At 37.7% G+C, this 18,578-nt stretch overlaps 1 pseudogene; it reads right to left on the reverse strand.

Annotated features, from left to right (window-relative positions):
- The window catches only part of LOC116100280, a 90,672-nt pseudogene that overhangs the window by 34,808 nt on the left and 37,286 nt on the right, over positions 1–18,578 (reverse strand).

Genomic DNA, 18,578 nt, shown 5'->3' on the forward strand with positions numbered 1-18,578 from the left:
GTTCATAGCAGCATTATTGATAATAGGAAAGAACCCAGATGTCCCTCAACAGAGGAATGGATACATAAAATGTAATACATTTCCACCATGGAGTACTACTCAACTATTAAAAACAATGAATTTATGAAATTCTTAGAGAAATGGATGGATCTGCAGGATATCATCCTGAATGAGGTAACCCAATCACAAAAGAACACACATAGTATGCATTGGAATACCCAAGATAAAATCCACAAACCACTAGAAACCAAAAAAGAAAGAAGACCAAAGGGTGGATACTTCCACCCTTCTTAGAAGGGGAACAAAATACCCATGGGAGGATTTTCAGAGACAAAGTGTGGAGCAGAGACTGAAGTAAGGAAAATCCAGAGACTGTCCCACCTGGGGATTTCTCCCATATACAATCACGAAACCCAGGCAAAATTTTGGATTCCAACAAGAGATGGCTGACAGGAGTCTGATATAGCTGTCTGTTGAGAGGCTCTGCCAGTACCAGAAAAACACAGAAGTAGAGGCTCACAACTATACATTGGACTGAGCACAGTGTCCCTAATGAGTGACCTAGAGAAAGGACCTAAGGAGTGGAAGGGATTTGCAGACACATAGGAGGAACAACAATATTAACTAAAAAGTACCCCACAGAGCTCCCAGGATCTAAAAGATCAACCAAAGAATACACATGGTGGGACTCATGGCTCCAGCTGCATATGTAGCAGAGGATGACCTAGTTGGTAATCAATGGGAGGTGAGGCCCTTGGTCCTGTGAAGTGTCTATACCCAAGTGTAGGGAAATACAAGGGCCAGGAAGCAGGAGAGGATATGTTGGAGAAGGGGAGGAGGGGGAGTGAATTGGAATTATTTCTGGGGAAAGGGGATAACATTTGAAATGTAAATAAAGAAAATACCTAATAAATATAAATAAATACATATATACATAAATACATGAATAAATAAATAAAATATATAGTAAAAATGGCCATCTTGCCCAAAGCAATCTACGGATTCAATGCAATCCCCATCAAAATTACAACTCAATTCTTCACAAAGATGGAAATATTTTGCAATTTCATTTGGAAATTCATTTGGAATAACAAAAATCTAGGATAGCAGGCTGGAGAGATGGCTCAGCGGGTAAGAGCACTGACTGTTCTTCCAAAAGTCCTGAGCTCAAATCCCAGCAACCACATGGTGGCTTAGAACCACCCGTAATGAGATCTGACACCCTTTTCTGGTGTGTCTGAAGATAGCTACAGTGTACTTATATACAATAATAAATAAATCTTAAAAAAAAAAAGAAAGAAAAATCTAGGATAGCAAAAATTATTCCCAACTTCATAGGGAATCACCATTCCTGACCTCAAGATGAACTACATAACAATAGAGATAAAAAAAACTACACGACATTAGTACAGAGACAGGCAGGAAGATAAATGGAATAGAATTGATGACCCAGAAGTGAACCCATGCAATATAGTCACTTGATCTTTGACAAAGGAGCCAAAACCATCCAGTGCAAAAATGACAACATTATTAACAAATGGTGCTGGTTCAACAGTGGTCAGCATGTAGAAGAATGCAAATGGGCACATTCTTATCTCCTTGTACAAAGCTCAAGTCCAAGTGGATTAAGGACCTACACGTAAAGACAGATACACTGAAATTCACAGAAAATAAAGTGGGGAAGAGCCTCAAACATGTGGGCACAGGGGAAATGTTCCTGAAGAGAAAACACCAATGCTATAAGATCAAGAATCAATAAATAGTTGTTTTCCTGTATTCCAAACACCTGGGCTAATAACCACTTATCAGAGAGTGCATACCATGTGTGTTCTTTTGTGATTGGGTTACCTCACTCAGGATGATATTCTCCAAATCCATCCATTTCCCTATGAATTTCATAAATTTATTTATTTTAATGGCTGAGTAGTACTCCATTGTGTAGATGTACCACAATTTCTGTAGCCATTCCTCTCTTGATGGACATCTGGGTTGTTTCCAGGTTCTGGCTATTATAAATAAGACTGCTATGAACATGGTGGAGCATGTGTCCTTATCACATGTTGGAACATCTTTTGAGTATATGTCCAGGAGGGGTATAGCTGGGTCCTCCGGTAGAACTATTTCCAATTTCCGGAGGAACCGCCAAACTGATTTCCAGAGTGGTTGTACCAGTTTGCAATCCCACCAGCAATGAAGTAATTTTCCTTTTTCTCCACAACCTCTCCAGCATCTGCTGTCCCCTGAGACTTTTATCCTAGCCAATCTGACTGGTGTGAGGTGGAATCTCAGAGTTGTTTTGATTTGCATTTCCCTGATGACTAAGGATGTTGAACATTTCTTTAGGTGTTTCTCAGCCATTTGGTGTTCATCAATTGAGAATTCTTTGTTTAGCTCTGTACCCCATTTTTTAATAGGGCTATTTGGTTCTCTGGAGTCTAACTTCTTGAGTTCTTTGTAGACATTGGATATTAGCCCTCTAACAGGTATAAGATTGATAAAGATCTTTTCCCAATTTGTTGGTTGCTGTTTTAAGGAAGACCAAATGGTGGACATTTCATTCCTTCTTAAAAGGGGGAACCAAATACCCACGGAAGGAGTTGCAGAGATTAACTATGGAGCATAGACTAAAGGAAGGACAAGCCAGCCTAAATACAGCTATCTCCTGAGAGGCTCTGACAATACCTGACTAATACAGATATAGAGGCTCACAGCCATCCATTGAACTGAGTACACAGTCCCCAATGAAGGAGTTAGAGAAAGGACCTATGGAGCTGAAGGGATTGCAGCCCCCTAGGACAAACAACAATATGAACTAACTAGCACCCTCAGAACTCCCAGGGTCTCAACTACCCACCAAAGACTGCACATGGTGGGTCTGATTGTTCTGGCAGCACATGTATAGTAAAGGATTGCAAATTCAACCATCAATAAGTGGAGAGGACCTCGACCCTGTGAATGTTCTATGCCCCAGTGTAGGGGAATGCCAGGGTCAATAAGTGAGAGAGGGTGGGGTGGCAAGCATGGGGAGGGGAGAGGCAACAGTGGTTTTTCCTTGTTGTTTTTGTTTGTTTGTTTGTTTTTTAGAGGGGAAACTGGGAAAGGAGAAGTTTACATGTAAATAAAGAAAATATCTAATAAAAATAGAGGCTCAAAAAAAACCCCACAAAAACAAACAAACAAAAGAGAATCAATAAATAGGACCTCATAAAATTTCAAAGCTTCTGTAAGGCAAAGAACACTGTCAATAAGACAATAAGGCAACCAACAGATTGGGAAATGATCTTTACCAACCCTATATCCAATAGAGGGCTAATATCCGATATATACAAAGAACTCAACAAGTTAAGACTCCAGAGAATCAAATAACTCTTTTAAAAATGGGGTACATAACTAAACAAAGTGTTCTCAATTTAGGAACAGGAAATAGCTTAGAATCCCTTAAAGAAGTGTTCAAAATCTTCGACATCAGGGAAATGCAAATCAAAACAAGCAAACAACCATGAGATCCCACCTCACACCAGTCAGAATGGCTAGGATTAAAAACTAAGGTAACAGCACATGCTGACAAGGATGAGGAGAAAGAAGAACACTCCTGCACTGCTGGTGGGAATGCAAGCTGGGACAACCACTCTAGGAATCAGTTTGGCCGTTTCTCAGAAAATTAGACTTTGTACTACCAGAGGACCGAGCTATACTACTCCTGGGAATATACCCAGAAGATGCTCCAACATGTAATAAGAACACATGTTCCACTATGTTCATAGCAGCATTATTTATAATAACCAGGAGTGGAAAGAACACAGATGCCCTTATACAGAGGAATAGATACAGAAAGTATGGTACACTTACAAAATGGAGTACTACTCAGCTATTAAAAGCGATGAATTCATTAAGTTCTTAGACAAGTGGATAGAACTAGAAAATATCATCCTGAGTTGAGGTAAACCAATCATAAAAGAAAACACATGGTATGCACTAACTAATAAGTGGATACTAGCCAAAAGCTCCAAATAACCAGGATACAATTCACAGACAACATGAAGGTCAATAAGAAGGAAGACCAAAGAATGGGTGCTTCGGTGGTTCTTAGAAGGAGAAGAAAATACTCACAAGAGCAAATATGGAGAAAAGTGTAGACCAGAGACTAAAGGAAAGGCCACCAAGAGATTGTTCCACCTGGGGATTCATCCCATATACTGTTACCATACCCAGACACTATTGTAGATGCCAAGAAGTGTATGCTGAAAAGAGCCTGATATGTCTCCTGAGAGGCCTTGCCAGAGCCTTACAAATATAGAGGTCGATGTTAGCAGCCAACCATTGGACTGAGCTCTGTGTTGCTAACCCAGAAGTTTGGAATACAGGAAGAACAACCCACATTCCACAAGGAACTCAAGAAGAAGGAAGACCAAAAGGTGGACATTTCATTCCTTCTTAAATGTGGGAACAAAATATGCACAGAAGGAGTTGCAGAGCCTAACTATGGAGCAGAGACTGAAGGAAGGACAAAACAGCCTAATATAGCTATCTTCTGAGAGGCTCTGACAGTATCTAACACAGATGTAAAGGCTCACAGCCATCCATTGAACTGAATACAGGGTCCCCAGTGAAGGAGTTAGAGAAAGGACCAAAGGAGCTGAAGGGTTTGCTGCACCTTAGAACGAACAACAATATGAACTAACTAGTACCCTCAGAGCTCCCAGGGACTCAACCACCAATCAAGGAGTACACATGGTGGGACTGATTGCTCTGGCAGCATGTGTATAGTAGATGATTGCAAAGTTGATCATCAATGGGAGGAGAGGCCCTTGGCCCTGTGAAGTTTATGTGCCTCAGTATAGAAGAATGCCAGGGCCAATAAGTGGGAGAGGGTGTGGTGGCAAGCATGGGGAGTGGGGAGGAAACAGGTGTTTGTTCTTGTTGTTTTTGTTTGTTTGGTTGGTTGGTTGTTTTTTGTAGGGGAAACTGGGAAAGGAGAAATCATATCACATGTAAATAAAGAAAATATCTAATTAAAAAAACAGTCCCAGGGCCAGTTTACTTGTATAAGATCACTTCAACAATTGCCCAGGAAAATAGTAGGCACATAAATGTTCACAAAGATCGTTCAGTGGGCAAAATCTTTGTGCTATTGCAGAGGATTTAATGTAAAGCATCTAATCACTAATAAAACTCCAGTTCTAGAAAATTTGGCACCATCTTCTGGTATCTCAGGAAGCTTTGCATTTGTGTGAATATAATACCACCTCTATATGCATATATAATTAAAATATAAATAAAAATAAATTTATAAGCATTGGCCACACAGATCCTGACACTTCAGCACTGAACTTGGCCTTAGAACTGAAAAAAGACTTGGGAAAGAGTTGATGGGGGGATGGGGTGAGAGGCAATGAGACATGGGCCCCTTTATTGTTTGGTGCTATATGTTTGTTTTCAAATTCTATCTATGGTGAGCATTCTACTAAAGTAGTATATTGATCCTTGTGGGATCTCCCTTGATCTAAATCACCAATTCTGCCTAGACAGTCGGTACCTGAATGAGAAGGAAACCTATGGTCATTAAAAACCAGTACTGAAAAAATTCTCACATAAAACTAGCATTGTAAACAGTGCAGGCAGAAATTATCCCTGCTTCCACCTTCTCTCTCTCTCTCTCTCTCTCTCTCTCTCTCTCTCTCTCTCTCTCTCTCTCTCTGTGTGTGTGTGTGTGTGTGTGTGTGTGTATCTGTGTGTTGTGTGTGTTTCTCTCTGAGTGTGTTTGTGTATATTATACTGTCTTCTACACTGACCTGGAACTCTCTATGTAGCCACCATTAATACTGAACTTCTATTCTCTTTCCCTCCATCCCTGGAATGGTAGAATTACAGTCATGGAAAACCCTGCACTAGACATAGATCCAATAGCTAAATTCTTTTTTAGAGAAGTACTTTACTTAGATCGTGATCAGCTCTAGGAATGCCATGAGTCTAATAAAAAATGTCTGTAGTTGGTTAGGTCAAACATATCTCTAGTGTTGTCGATGGTTATATTTAGGGACACAGGGAGCATTCTTGTTGACCTCAGAACAAAGTTACATGGGTGAAGATATTAATCCTCCCTGGAATGTCTTGAGAATCCTACTCCAGTTAGTGTTCAGTCAATCTACAGAACATTTTTAGGCTGAGAAATAGAATATATCTACATACAGAAAAATATTTCCTTTTTTGTTTCCATTCATCTGCAAACTCTATTCCTCTCTTTTTACTATAATTCTGAACAATCCCATGGTTTTATGTTGGTTGCACAGCACATTTTCTCTTTATTTGGCTTGTTTCCCTGAGCATAACATGCTCTGAATCTCATCCTGTACTAATATGTCAGATGATTTGTTTTTTTTTTCCATTTGGAAGCAGATTAATGTATGTATGTGTCCATAAACTACAGTTGGTTTCTGTATTCATTCCACAGTTAACATTGGGATGATTGATCTCCTTGCAATTTGACTTAATTTTTAGGTGTTTGAGGAATTGTAATAGAGCACAGAATGGCTTTGAATTCTAGTTCTTCTTGACTGTGTCCCTCAGCTGCTGAGATATTAGGCATGCATGACAATATTTGCCTCTAAAGTCTATTTTTGAAATCTTCTGTTGACAGCACTTGAGAGTCAGAGGCAGGCAGATTTCTGAGTTTGAGGCCAGCCTGGTCTACAAAGTGAGCTCCAGGACAGCCAGGGCTATACGGAGAAACCCTGTCTCGAAAAACCAAAAAAAAAAAAAATCTTCTCTTGATACATAAATATTTAATAATTTTGTTATGTGTTTGGTTGTGCCTGAGTGTCCATATGTTTACTACATATACAGAAATTTGCAGAGCAGAGAACAGATATCTGATCTTTTTGAACTAGAGTTTCTGATGTATGTGAACTCTCATGTCAGTGCTGAATTCTAAGCAAGTGCTCTGAACTTGTGACCCATTTTATTAGCCGATGATTGTATTTCATTCTAAATTAGATGTCTGAATGTGTTTGTGTTCAGACATATGTTCTGTGTCATGTAGGTAAAAAGAGGGTTGTGGATAAACTGAGAACTTTGTACGTTGCCCAAATCAAGTAGCGTTCAGCCATCTTGGTCCTCTGGAAGAGCAGAGGTGCTCTTAAACATTGATATCTCTCTCTGATCCTCAAATATTGTTCTTCAATTTTTCCTAATAGTTTTGATCCCAGATCCACCCAATCCTCATAATATTATCCTCAATATTGGCATATTGTAAAATACCGCTACCACTCAATGCTCTGGCATGTCTTTCGTGTTTCTCAAATTTGCCAGGTTTTATTACCATCTACTCAGCATCTAAACAATTCTTCAGATGAGAGGTCTCTTCACTTATTAAGTCCAATTCCTTCCATTCCTTTCTATTAAGAACGGGATTTCTTTAATTAGTGTAGGCATTGTATTTTGTACACCATATAAAGATTGCCCTTGTGTTATTCAATGTGCTTATATTTTATTTCAATCTGGATATGATATTTTAATATTTATACCATGAATATCCTTTTTCAAGTTTATGTAGGCAATTTTCTAAAGATTTATTTATTTATTATATGCAAGTACACTGTAACTGTCTTTTGCCACACCAGAAAACAGCATCAGATTGCATTACAAATGGTTGTGAGCCACGATTTACTTGGTGGAATTTGAACTCAGGACCTTGGAAGAGCAGTCAGAGCTCTAACCACTAAGCCATCTCACCATCCCCCAATAATTCTTAACATTTATTCTCTGCCTTGTCAATCAATATTAATCCTCCAATGGCTAGACCAGGGTGCCATTTGAATGGTATCCAAAGAGAGATAATGGAAATTCTCTTGAAGCCTAAAAAAACAGATCAACAATAATAGGCAGGTATTAAGGGATGAGACTAAGAAGTAGAAAGATTAGCATAGCAGGTTAACTTAGATCATTTAACAGCTAAGCTATTGAAGTATAGTTTGAAATAAATCTTAGTTTTCACTGTTGTTATTGGGGACTAGTATATTGTAAAGAAATACAATTACTGGATTAATTCACTAATTACATTTTTCTTAGAGATAATTATTTTACATATTAGACCCTTACAGGACCTCCCTATTCACTAAACCTTTGGCACAGAGCTTTATAATCTTTCTCTATATCTCTGCATCTGTTCCTAGAAACTTCTCTAATTCTATCTATGGTCTTCTGAGTTATTACTTCTCCATATCACAATGGATCCTTCTGTTTGAATTGGAAGTGTTGGTACCCAGCACTTCCAGCACTGCTCTGCCCCACTCGCTCCTGCTTAATTCATTGTAGCTGTCTTCAGATGCACCAGAAGAGGGTGTCTGATCTCATTATGGGTGGTTGTGAGTCACCATGTGGTTGCTGAGATCCGAACTCAGGACCTTCAGAAGGGCAGTCAGTGCTCTTACCCACTGAGCCATCTTGCCAACCCTAGATTTAATTTTTATATCCTCTTTTGACCAGAGTAATTTGAGCCTGATCACCAAGGGCCAAATGTGAAAACATTGAAGCATATCATTCAAATTTCATTATTTAAAAAATCTAATTCAAATACTCAATCAAAATTTACCAAAAATCATAACATTTCCTGACACAGTTCTGCATTTTTTCTCCTTTTTTCTTTTCTTTCTCTTTTTTCTTTTTTCACCCAAGGGCTAGGTTTATCTTCTCTTACTGAGGACAGATCAATCACTCCTCACCTCTACATGTGTCATGAGCCTCATACCAGCTACCAGGTTGGGAGCTCAGTGTCTGAGAAATCTCAGGATTTTAGGTTAGTTGAGAATGCTAGTCTTCCTATGGGGTTGTCCTCCTCAGCTTCTCCCAGCCTTTCCCTAATTCAACCACAGGAGTCCCTGATTTTCATCCATTGGGTATAAGTATCTGCTTCTGTGTCAGTCAACTTCTTTTTGGGCCTCTCAGAGGGCAACCATGCTAGGCTCCTGTCTGTAAGTACATCATAGCATCAGTAATAATGACAAGCCTTGGAACCTCCCCTGAAACTGGATCCCAAGTTGGGTAGGTCACTTTCCCTCAGTTTCTTCTTCATTTTTGTCCCTGCAGTTCTTTTAGACAGGTGCAATTATGGGTCAGAGTTTTTGATTGTGGGTTGACAACCCCATCCTTCCACTTGATGCCCAGTCTTTCTACTGAGGGTGGACTCTACCAGTTCTCTGTCGCCAATCCTGTACATTTTATCTAAGGTCAATCCCTTTGAGACCTCAGAGTATTTCACCTCTGGTACTTTGTAGAAGCCACACACACACACATACCACCACCCAAGGATGCTTATTTCCATTTATTCTGCTGGCCCTCAGGCCTTCTCTATAATATACATCCAACAAAATGAGTTTAATATGTTTTTTAACATGTGAAAGTCCAAGGCCTTGACTTTGTTTAAAGGTACAAAGAAAACTCTTACTGAAATGATAATGAAAAGTTGCATCTTACTTTGTGTCTAAGTGTGCTTACAAGAGGTTATGAAGAACTAGAAAATCCTAACATTTTTGCTCCTGGCTATTATAGATGCATTCTTAATTGTCTTGATTTGTAGTAATCACTCAGTGGCAGACGTGACTCTGACCAGTGTCATGTGTCTAGTGTGTGTCCAGTGTCTACAGCTAAATTTCTTCTCCAGACTCCAGTGATGTTCCTGTCTGGGCTAAACCCATGTTCTATGTGGAACTATGGATTTCTCTGCTGTCTCTGGAAGAAATGCAACACAGGATTAAAGTTAAGGAGGTAGTCATTGTAGCAAGAGGTAATTGAAAAAATATTTGTTTCATCTTCAAAACTAAAAGAATACTCCTGACTTTACATCCTAAGTGCTAAGATTATAGTTGTTTTGTAAAGCAGTAGGTATTGAACTCAGAGCTTCCTCTATGCTAGGCAGGCAACTTATCCTCTGAGATGCAACTTTCACATTGTTTTTTATCTTATTCTGGGTCAAAAACATGACGAAACAAATGTATTTTTGCTCTGAATTTGAGATAAAACCTGAAGAGCAAATCTATGTCAACATTGCATTCCAGATCCTTATGTTACATGTCCTAGTTCATTTTCTACTGCTTTAATAAGCATTTTGGCAGAAAGAAACTTGAGGAGTATGGTGGTTTGAATATAATTGAGCCACACGATGTGGCAGTATTAGGAAATGTGACCTTGTTGGGGGAAATATATCACTGTGAGTAGGCTTTAAGATCCCAGGGCTGAAACTTCTAACATTATTTTTCTGGGCATTTTCATATTAATTACTAATCAAGATAGTGGCCTCTAGATTTGACTACAGGCCAGCCTATTTATCATATTTTCAAAATAGTCATTCCACCTTCCCATATGACCCTAGACTTTACAAAGTTGATAAAGAAAGCAAAACAAAACAAAAACATATAGGAAACAGTACATATGAGGATTTTTATTGATTTACTAATGTTTGAATCAATATATTAATGTATAACAAGCTATTACTTAGCCAAGCTATTACAAGCTAGTAAGCCATTACTTAATCTGTCCAGTAAGCTCTACTAGACAACAACTTTATTTCTTCTTCCAACTTCATATTCCTTTTCATAAAATTTAGCCTTTTCTAATTGACCACTTTATCAAACATAATGTGATCAATCCAAATACAACTTAGCCCCACTAAATCAATTTAAAAATTTTGAATATATACACACATACACACATATACATATATACATATATATATATGTGTGTGTATACATATAAATATATGTGTGTGTATGCACTAGTATATAATAGATTATATTTCTCATATATCAACTATATGTTACAATAATTTAGATGAGATCCTGAATTTGACAGCATATTGGTCAACAAAGAAAGAGTATACATAGCAAGAGAAAGTGGGTTAAAAAGATGGTGCAGAAATTGTGGAAGTGGCCACCCATGTCTGGTTTAAATTAAAGTCCATATCATGAGAAGGAGTCCATGCCCTACTCTGCATGAATGACCAGCAGCTGGAAACTGAATAGCCCAGAGACCTAAGGTAGAACTAAAAACAACTTTTCAACAATAGATAGATAGGTAGATAATAGGCTAACATTATTTTTTATTAATAGTCTTCTATCTTCTTTGATCAGTGACCTGTCTAGTCATCATTAGAGATGCTTCCTGTAACAGCAGATGAAAGTCAAATCAGAGATCTACACGCTGACATTTTATGGAGATATAATCTAAATTGGGGAGTCCATCTGGTCTCTACCCTTGCAGCTCAGAAAACTCAGAAAAAGAAGGTATTGATTGTATGAGTCAGAGGTGATGAAGGATATGAGGATAGCATGCCCCACTGTATCATCTCAGCAGAGCTCACATGGGCTCACAGAGAGTGAAGCAGCAATCCCAGGGACTGCATGAATCTCAAACATGCCCTCTGCATATATGTTATATTTGTTGACTTGGCATTTTCAAGGGACTCCTAAAAATGGGAGCAGTTCTTTCATTGATTCATTTACCTGCATATGAGACTGCTCTCTTTTTTGGGGTTATCTTATTCAGCATTGATATGGGTTTCTGTTACTTGTCTTATTGTATCTTGCTTTGTTTTGTTTTTCTCTTGTCCCTTAGAGACCTGCTCCTTTCTGAAAGTAAATAGAGGTGGAGTGCATATGTTGCAGATGGGAGACAGGGTAGCTTTGACCCATAGAGGAAGTGGAAACAGTAGTTGAAATATGATGGCTAAATTCCTAAAGGAGTAGTAATTCTAGTTTGGCCAGCTCTAGTTTGAAGGAAGCCTTCCTTATATATGTACTTAATTTTATCTATCACAAGCAGAGCAGTGAGACAAGCTATGAATTAATTTAAGACTGGCAAGACACCAAGTGTGGCACAGGCAGTAAAATGGATATTTGAAATTCAACTGCCTCTATGAAGAATTCCACACTAATGATTTGCTTTGGTTAATTTACTGCTAATTATGTTCTGGATCCAAAAACCTCTTCTGGCCTTTCTAGTAACTGGCACATGTGAAAATATGCAAATAAAGTAACTAAAGTACTTTCTTTACAGAAAAGAAAAATAAACCTGATCTGCTATGGTTCATATATATTTATTTAACATGCAAACTGTTTTTACTTTCTCTTCTCGACTCTCTATTAAAATACTTTTTTTTAATTCCACATTTCTATTTTATTCACTTTGAATTTTGCTATCTCCTTTTACACAGTGCTGGACATTTATAGTAATAAGATATAATATAGACCGTGAAAAATTACTTTATTTATTTTTTATTAGATGTTTTCTTTATTTACATTTCAAACAATATCTCTTTTACCAGGTTCCCCTCCGAATAAAATAAAATAAAATAAAACAAAATAAAATAAAATAAGAAGCTAACCCCTGTTCCCTCCTCCCTCCCCCTGCTCACCACTCACCCTCTCCTGCTTACTGGCCCTGGCATTCCCCTACACTGGGTCATAAATCCTTCCCAGGGCCAAGGGTCCCACCTCCCATTGATGACTAACTTGGCCATTCTCTGCTATACATATGCTGCTAGAGCCATTAGTCCCACCTGAACCTCTATGCTCCAAAGGCAAGAGCATCTACATTCATAAAAGGAACTTTACTAAAGTTCAAAGCACACATTGCAACACACACAGTAATAGTGGGAGATTTCAACACCCCACTCTCTGCAATGGACAGATCATGGTAACAGAAACTAAACAAAGACACAATGAGGCTAACAAAAGTTATGCAATAGGTGGACTTAACAGATATCTATAGAACTTTTTATCCAAAAACAAAAGGATATACTTTCTTCTCAGCACTTCATGGTATGAAAATACTTTTAAAACATCTCCTTCAGAGAAATTTAAGCCAAAAAGTAAACCTAGGAAAATAAAATTTGAGTCTGAGTTGCTTTCATGGGCCAACAATTACAATAAGATGGAACATGGAGGCAATAATCCCCTAGAGCATAAGATGTTTGGGAAAACATGAGCAAGTGCCATACTTTAAAGAAAAACAGTTGGATGAATGGAGGGGGCACATTAGGCTTAAATTAGTGCTTATAACTTGTCTTAAGGTTGAGCAAAATTTTTCCATGAAGAACCTAATGTATATTTCCATTTTAGAAGGCCATTCAGTCAAACAGGATATGTAGTTCTTTTTTGTTTTTTTGATTTTTCAAAAGTGACCTCTATTATCTGAAAATCGTAAAAGACCAGATTCAAACTTGAACAAACAGAAAAGGGAGGAAGACAACATTTTTGAGGCAAGAGAGGAGAGAAATCAAGGGAGTGTACTTGAGCAAAGGCCAAGTTGAATATAACTTTGTCATAGACACCTTGCACAAAGTTATGAAAGTCATTATCTCTGCAGGATGGTAAACCTTCCTTTGTTCACAAATTTATTATAATAGATGTAGGAACTGGTGGTTTCTTTTTAAATATCTAGATAAGTATAAGTTACTCTAGGTCAATAAAGACAATTGCAAACTGTTAGAGAAGGTCTAAATGGGCTCTGTTTAGGCAAAAATCTTAAATTTATCAGTAAGAAATACACAATATTTTATAAAAGATCTAATTCTTCCACTGTAGTACAATTGTAGACACTAACCACACAGAAAGTAATGAGAATGACTTTGTTGCCATCCTAATTTCATTATGAATCCTGAAGATTGAAACACTTATAATTTAGTGATGTTTGTTTGTTTTCTTCTTAGTTGATAGAAAAACATTTAAAGGAGAGATTGTCCACTCAGGTGGAGAAATCCTTGTATTTGGCTTCTGTGCTGGAAGTTGTGTCTGACTTAGTCCTGGAGCTGATGGTGAGGAGTAAAGGTGTTTTTCTATTTCCACTGCAAAGGTGAACAATTTGAAAAGAAGAAAACAAGACTTTCATCTTAGACCACCTGTGGAGATATGACATGTCAATGAAGTGATGGAGAAAATAATTCAACACCAGGGGTTCAAAGGAACTTATTTCATTTAGAATGCACAGGACATGTTTACACATTTTAATCAAGTTTGGAATAGCACTGTGAGTAAACTCTCACAATTACTTAAAATATTTATTGAATTATCATTCTAACACTAACATAGTTTCCATACACTCATTAAATGAATCATTGACAGTAACTTAATTCAGAAACAGAAAACAAAAACAATATCTGCTAATACAAAAAAAAATGATGTAGGATAAAAGACAGAACATCTTTGTTGCAAAGGACTTATGTAGTGATGAATACTACTAATTGTCAAGTTGACACAATAAGAAATGACACAACATGAAAGAGTCAATAAGAGATAATTTTGATTAGTTATGCCAATAATTATGTTCATGTGGAATTATCTGTATTACATTTATTTATGTGGGAAGAACAAACCTGAAAGTTTCTACCAACAATGTTTGGGTTTGAATCCTGAAATGAATAAAGGATTTAAATAGAGAGCTGAGCAGTATACATTGAATTATAAATTACTTTCAACTCTTGAATATGGACATGGCCAACTGTTTCAATTACCTGGCTCCTTGACTATTCCACAATAATGAACTGTAACCTGAAAATATGTGACAAAATAAACTCTTCTTCTCTAAGCTGTTTATGTCTGATTTTTTTCTTTTTCTTTTTTATTTTTCTTTTTTTTTAAAGTGCAGATGTTATCCTCTCAGAATTCATCCTCCAACTGTTCCACATACCACACCTCCTCCCTACATCTCCAAGAAGATGTGTCTGCTCCTCCATCTCACCAGACCACCCCAATCCCTGGGTCCCCAAGTCTCTTGAGTGATAGGTTCATTTTCTCTGACTGAGTCCAGACCCAGCAGTCCTCTCCTGTATATGTGGTGGGGGTCTCATATCAGCTGGTATATGCTGCTTGGTTGGTGGCTCAGTGTCTGAGAGACCCCAGTTGTCCAGGTTAATTGAGACTGCTGGTCTTCCTAAAGGGTTACCCTCCTCTCCAGATTCTTCTAGATTTTTCCTAATTCAACCTCAGAGGTCACTAGCTTCTGTCCATTGGTTGGGTGTAAATATCTGCATCTGACTCTTTCAGCTGCTTGTTGGGCCTTTAGATGGCAGTCATGGTAGGCGCCTGTTTGTAAGCTCATCATAGCATTAGTAATAGTGTCAAGTCTTGGGGCCTCCTGCTGAGCTAAATCCCAGTTTGAGCCTGTCAATGGGCCTCCATTTCCTCAGGCTCTTCTCCATATTTGTTGCTGCAGTTCTTTCAGATAGGAACAATTCTGGCTTAGAGTTTTTGACTGAAATGGCAGCCTCATCCCTAAGGTTGATGCCCTTTCTTTCTACTAGAGGTGGACTCTACAAGTTTCCTCTCCCCACTGTAAGGCATTTCATCTAAGATCCCTCCCTTAGAGTCCTGAAGGTCTCTAACCTCCAAGGTCTCTGGTACTTTCTAGTGGGTCCCCCAACTTCCTACCTCCAGAGGTTGCCTGTTTTGATTATTTCTGTTGGTCCTTGGGACTTTAGTGCAACACTCAAATACCTGATCCTTTTCCCCTCTTCTCCCTATTGCCTTTCCCCCCAAGGTCCCTTCCTTGCTCTCCCAAACCCTCTTCTTTCTTGTGATTGCTTTCATCTCCCTCCCAAGTGAGATTGAGGCATCTTCACTTGGGCCCTTCAGCCTGTTAGCATTCTTGAGTCCTGTGGATTTTATCCTGGAAATTCAGTACTTTTTTGGCTAATATCCACTTATTAGTGAGTATATACCTTGTATATCATTTTGAGTCCAAGTTACCTCACTCAGGATTATAGTTTTTAGTTCCATCCATTTCCCTCTAAAAGTCATGAGGTCCTCATTCTTAATAGTGGAGTAGAATTAAATAGTGTAAATGAACCATGATTTTTTGTATCCAGTCTTCTATTTTGGACATCAGCAAGGGAGGAGTGTTCCTCTTTCTCCACATCTTCACCAAAAATGATGTCATCTACAATTTTTATCACAGCCATTCTGATTTGTGTAAGGTAGAATCTCAGGGTCATGTTGATTTGCATTTATCTGATGACTAAGAACTTTGAACATCTCTTTAAGTGTTTCTCAGCCATTTGAGAATAACAAAAACAACAGAAAACTCACATACCCATGGAAAATGAACAATTCTCTACTCAATGATAACTTGGTAAGGGAAAAAAATTAAGAAATTAAAGACATTCCAGAATTCAATGAAAATGAGAAGACAGCATAGCCAATCTTATGGGACGCAATGCAGTACTAAGAGGAAAATACATATTACTATGTGCCCTGGTGAATAATTTGTAGAGATCTTATCATAGTAACTTAACAGCACACATGATATCTGTAGAACAAAAACAAGCAAACATACCCAAGAGAAATAAACAGCAGTAAATGGCAAACTTAGGGCTCAAATCAACTAAATAGAAACAAAGAAAACTATATAAAGAATCAACAAAACCAAAAGCTGGTTCTTTGAGAGAATCAACAAGCTAGATAAACCACTACCCAAACTAACTAACAGGCCCAGAGACATTTTTCAAATAACCAAAATCAGAAATGAAAAGGGAGAGATAACAACAAAAACTGAGGAAATTCAAAAAATCATGAAATTCTTTCTACAAAACCTATTCTCAACAAAACTGGAAAATCTGGACAAAACAGATGATTTCCTAGAAAGATACTACATATTAAATTTAAATCAAGAGTAGGTAAGCTATCTAAATAGGCCCTAGTCCCCTAAGGAAATAGAAGTCGGTATATCTGATTTTATTTGAAAGTAATGCTATTGAAAATTTAGAAATCATAATTCAAACACCCCAAGATTCCTATTCTTATTCCTCCCAAGTCTCCCCTCCTGTCTAATGAGAACAAAGACCCTCCCTCACCCACAAAACTGGAGAAAAAAGTACTAATTAAAAAGCAGGTTTCTTTTTTTTCTTTTTTTTAAACTTTTATTGAATTATGATGAGAAAAGTTACATGATCTCAATTTATCTGAATTTGTTAACATTTAAAAACATATTTTAATTATATAGAATTGAATCATATTCTTGTTCCCCTTCTGTACCACCACTGCTCCCATAGACCCCCCCTTCAATATCTACAATATCTTTTTTGTCATAATCCTTAAAATTTATAAAATATTATAACAATAAAAATAAGTATTATAAAAGATGTTTCATATAAAACAACAATCAATTTAACAGTCTTATGTAGATGCTCATTTACAGCAATAGTGAAAATACATTTTTCTCAATATAAATTTTAAATAACTCCAAACATATTAGCTGTATACTTAAAAATTATACATCACTACTAGTATTTTCTTAAATGAATATGAATATATAAAGTCTTTTTGTTTGATTGTATTTAGTAGAGTTTAAAATCTTGGCTCATACTGTGGTACAAGCCCAAATAAGAACAATTTTTAGACATTGGGTTTCATTGTAATAAGGCTGTATTTCAATGACCCTCACATCACCAAAGGATTTTACCTCAATCTTAACTAAGCTGAGAGTTGATAGTTCTGCTGTACCAAGAAATGAATTGTAGGCGCGATTTTTGGATACAGACTTCCTGCTATGGTCAAAGCTATTTGACTTGAGTGAGTGACTTCATTCTCAGCCAAAAGAGAACAGGTTACATTCACTTAAGAAATGGTGTGGGTATTAAGATGGTCTATTCATAATTTCATTCACCAACTGTTTCAATGAACCATGGCTCTGATTGGAGTGTGGCACAGACATTAGGTGACCATAAGAATTTGGTTCATTAGCTGTGATAATTTGGAAAAGCATTCATCTCAGAGAAAGAGTAACTTATAAAGTCCTCTTCTTCAAATTGATACAAGAGTTACAAATATCAAGAAAAGCATTCAGTATCACACTTTGTTGCTCTCTGACAAGTCACCCCCCCTAGTTAACCGTCTATGTTTCTTTTGGGTATATAAATACTTTTGAAATATATAAGCTGGTCTGAAAATCATAGTATAGTGTAAAAGCATGAAATAAAAAATACTACTAATAGAGGCTGAGATAGGAGAAGCAAAATTTCAATACCCTTATATTGTACACAGAAAGACACTGTCACAAACAAACAAGGTAACAGTGTATATAGATTGTACAATGTTGGACCTATTTCTCCAATTACCAAATTAGAGAGATCATTGGATGACAATTAACAAATTTCCAATTCCTCATATTATTGGATTTCAATTGATTAGGATATGTTGGTAAAATTAATTTTCAAATTAATATATTAAGAAAAAGTAATTGTCACTTCCTGTTGTTTTTGTTGTAAGAGTTGGAATTAGAGTGAGAGCAGCCATCCTCTCTCTGGTGAGTTCCTAAGACGGGAGCAGCCATCTGGGAGGCAAAGGCCCCACGAGTCTCAGGGGAGCCGCCGGGCCTCAGGGACCAGATCCTCTCAGCTTCCAAGTAACAGAGGTGGACATGGAGAGTCTGCCTCCAGAGACCGCCAGGACCCAGAGTCTCCAGTGAGAGCCGCCATCCTCTCTCCGGTGAGTTCCTAAGCTGGGAGCAGCCACCAGGAGGCACAGGCCCCACAAGTCACAGGGGTCTTGCAGGGCATCAGGGACAGGACAAGCTCCGGTCAGACTCACTAA

The sequence above is a fragment of the Mastomys coucha genome, unplaced genomic scaffold, assembly GCF_008632895.1.
Source record: "Mastomys coucha isolate ucsf_1 unplaced genomic scaffold, UCSF_Mcou_1 pScaffold21, whole genome shotgun sequence".
NCBI classification, from domain to species: Eukaryota; Metazoa; Chordata; class Mammalia; order Rodentia; family Muridae; genus Mastomys; species Mastomys coucha.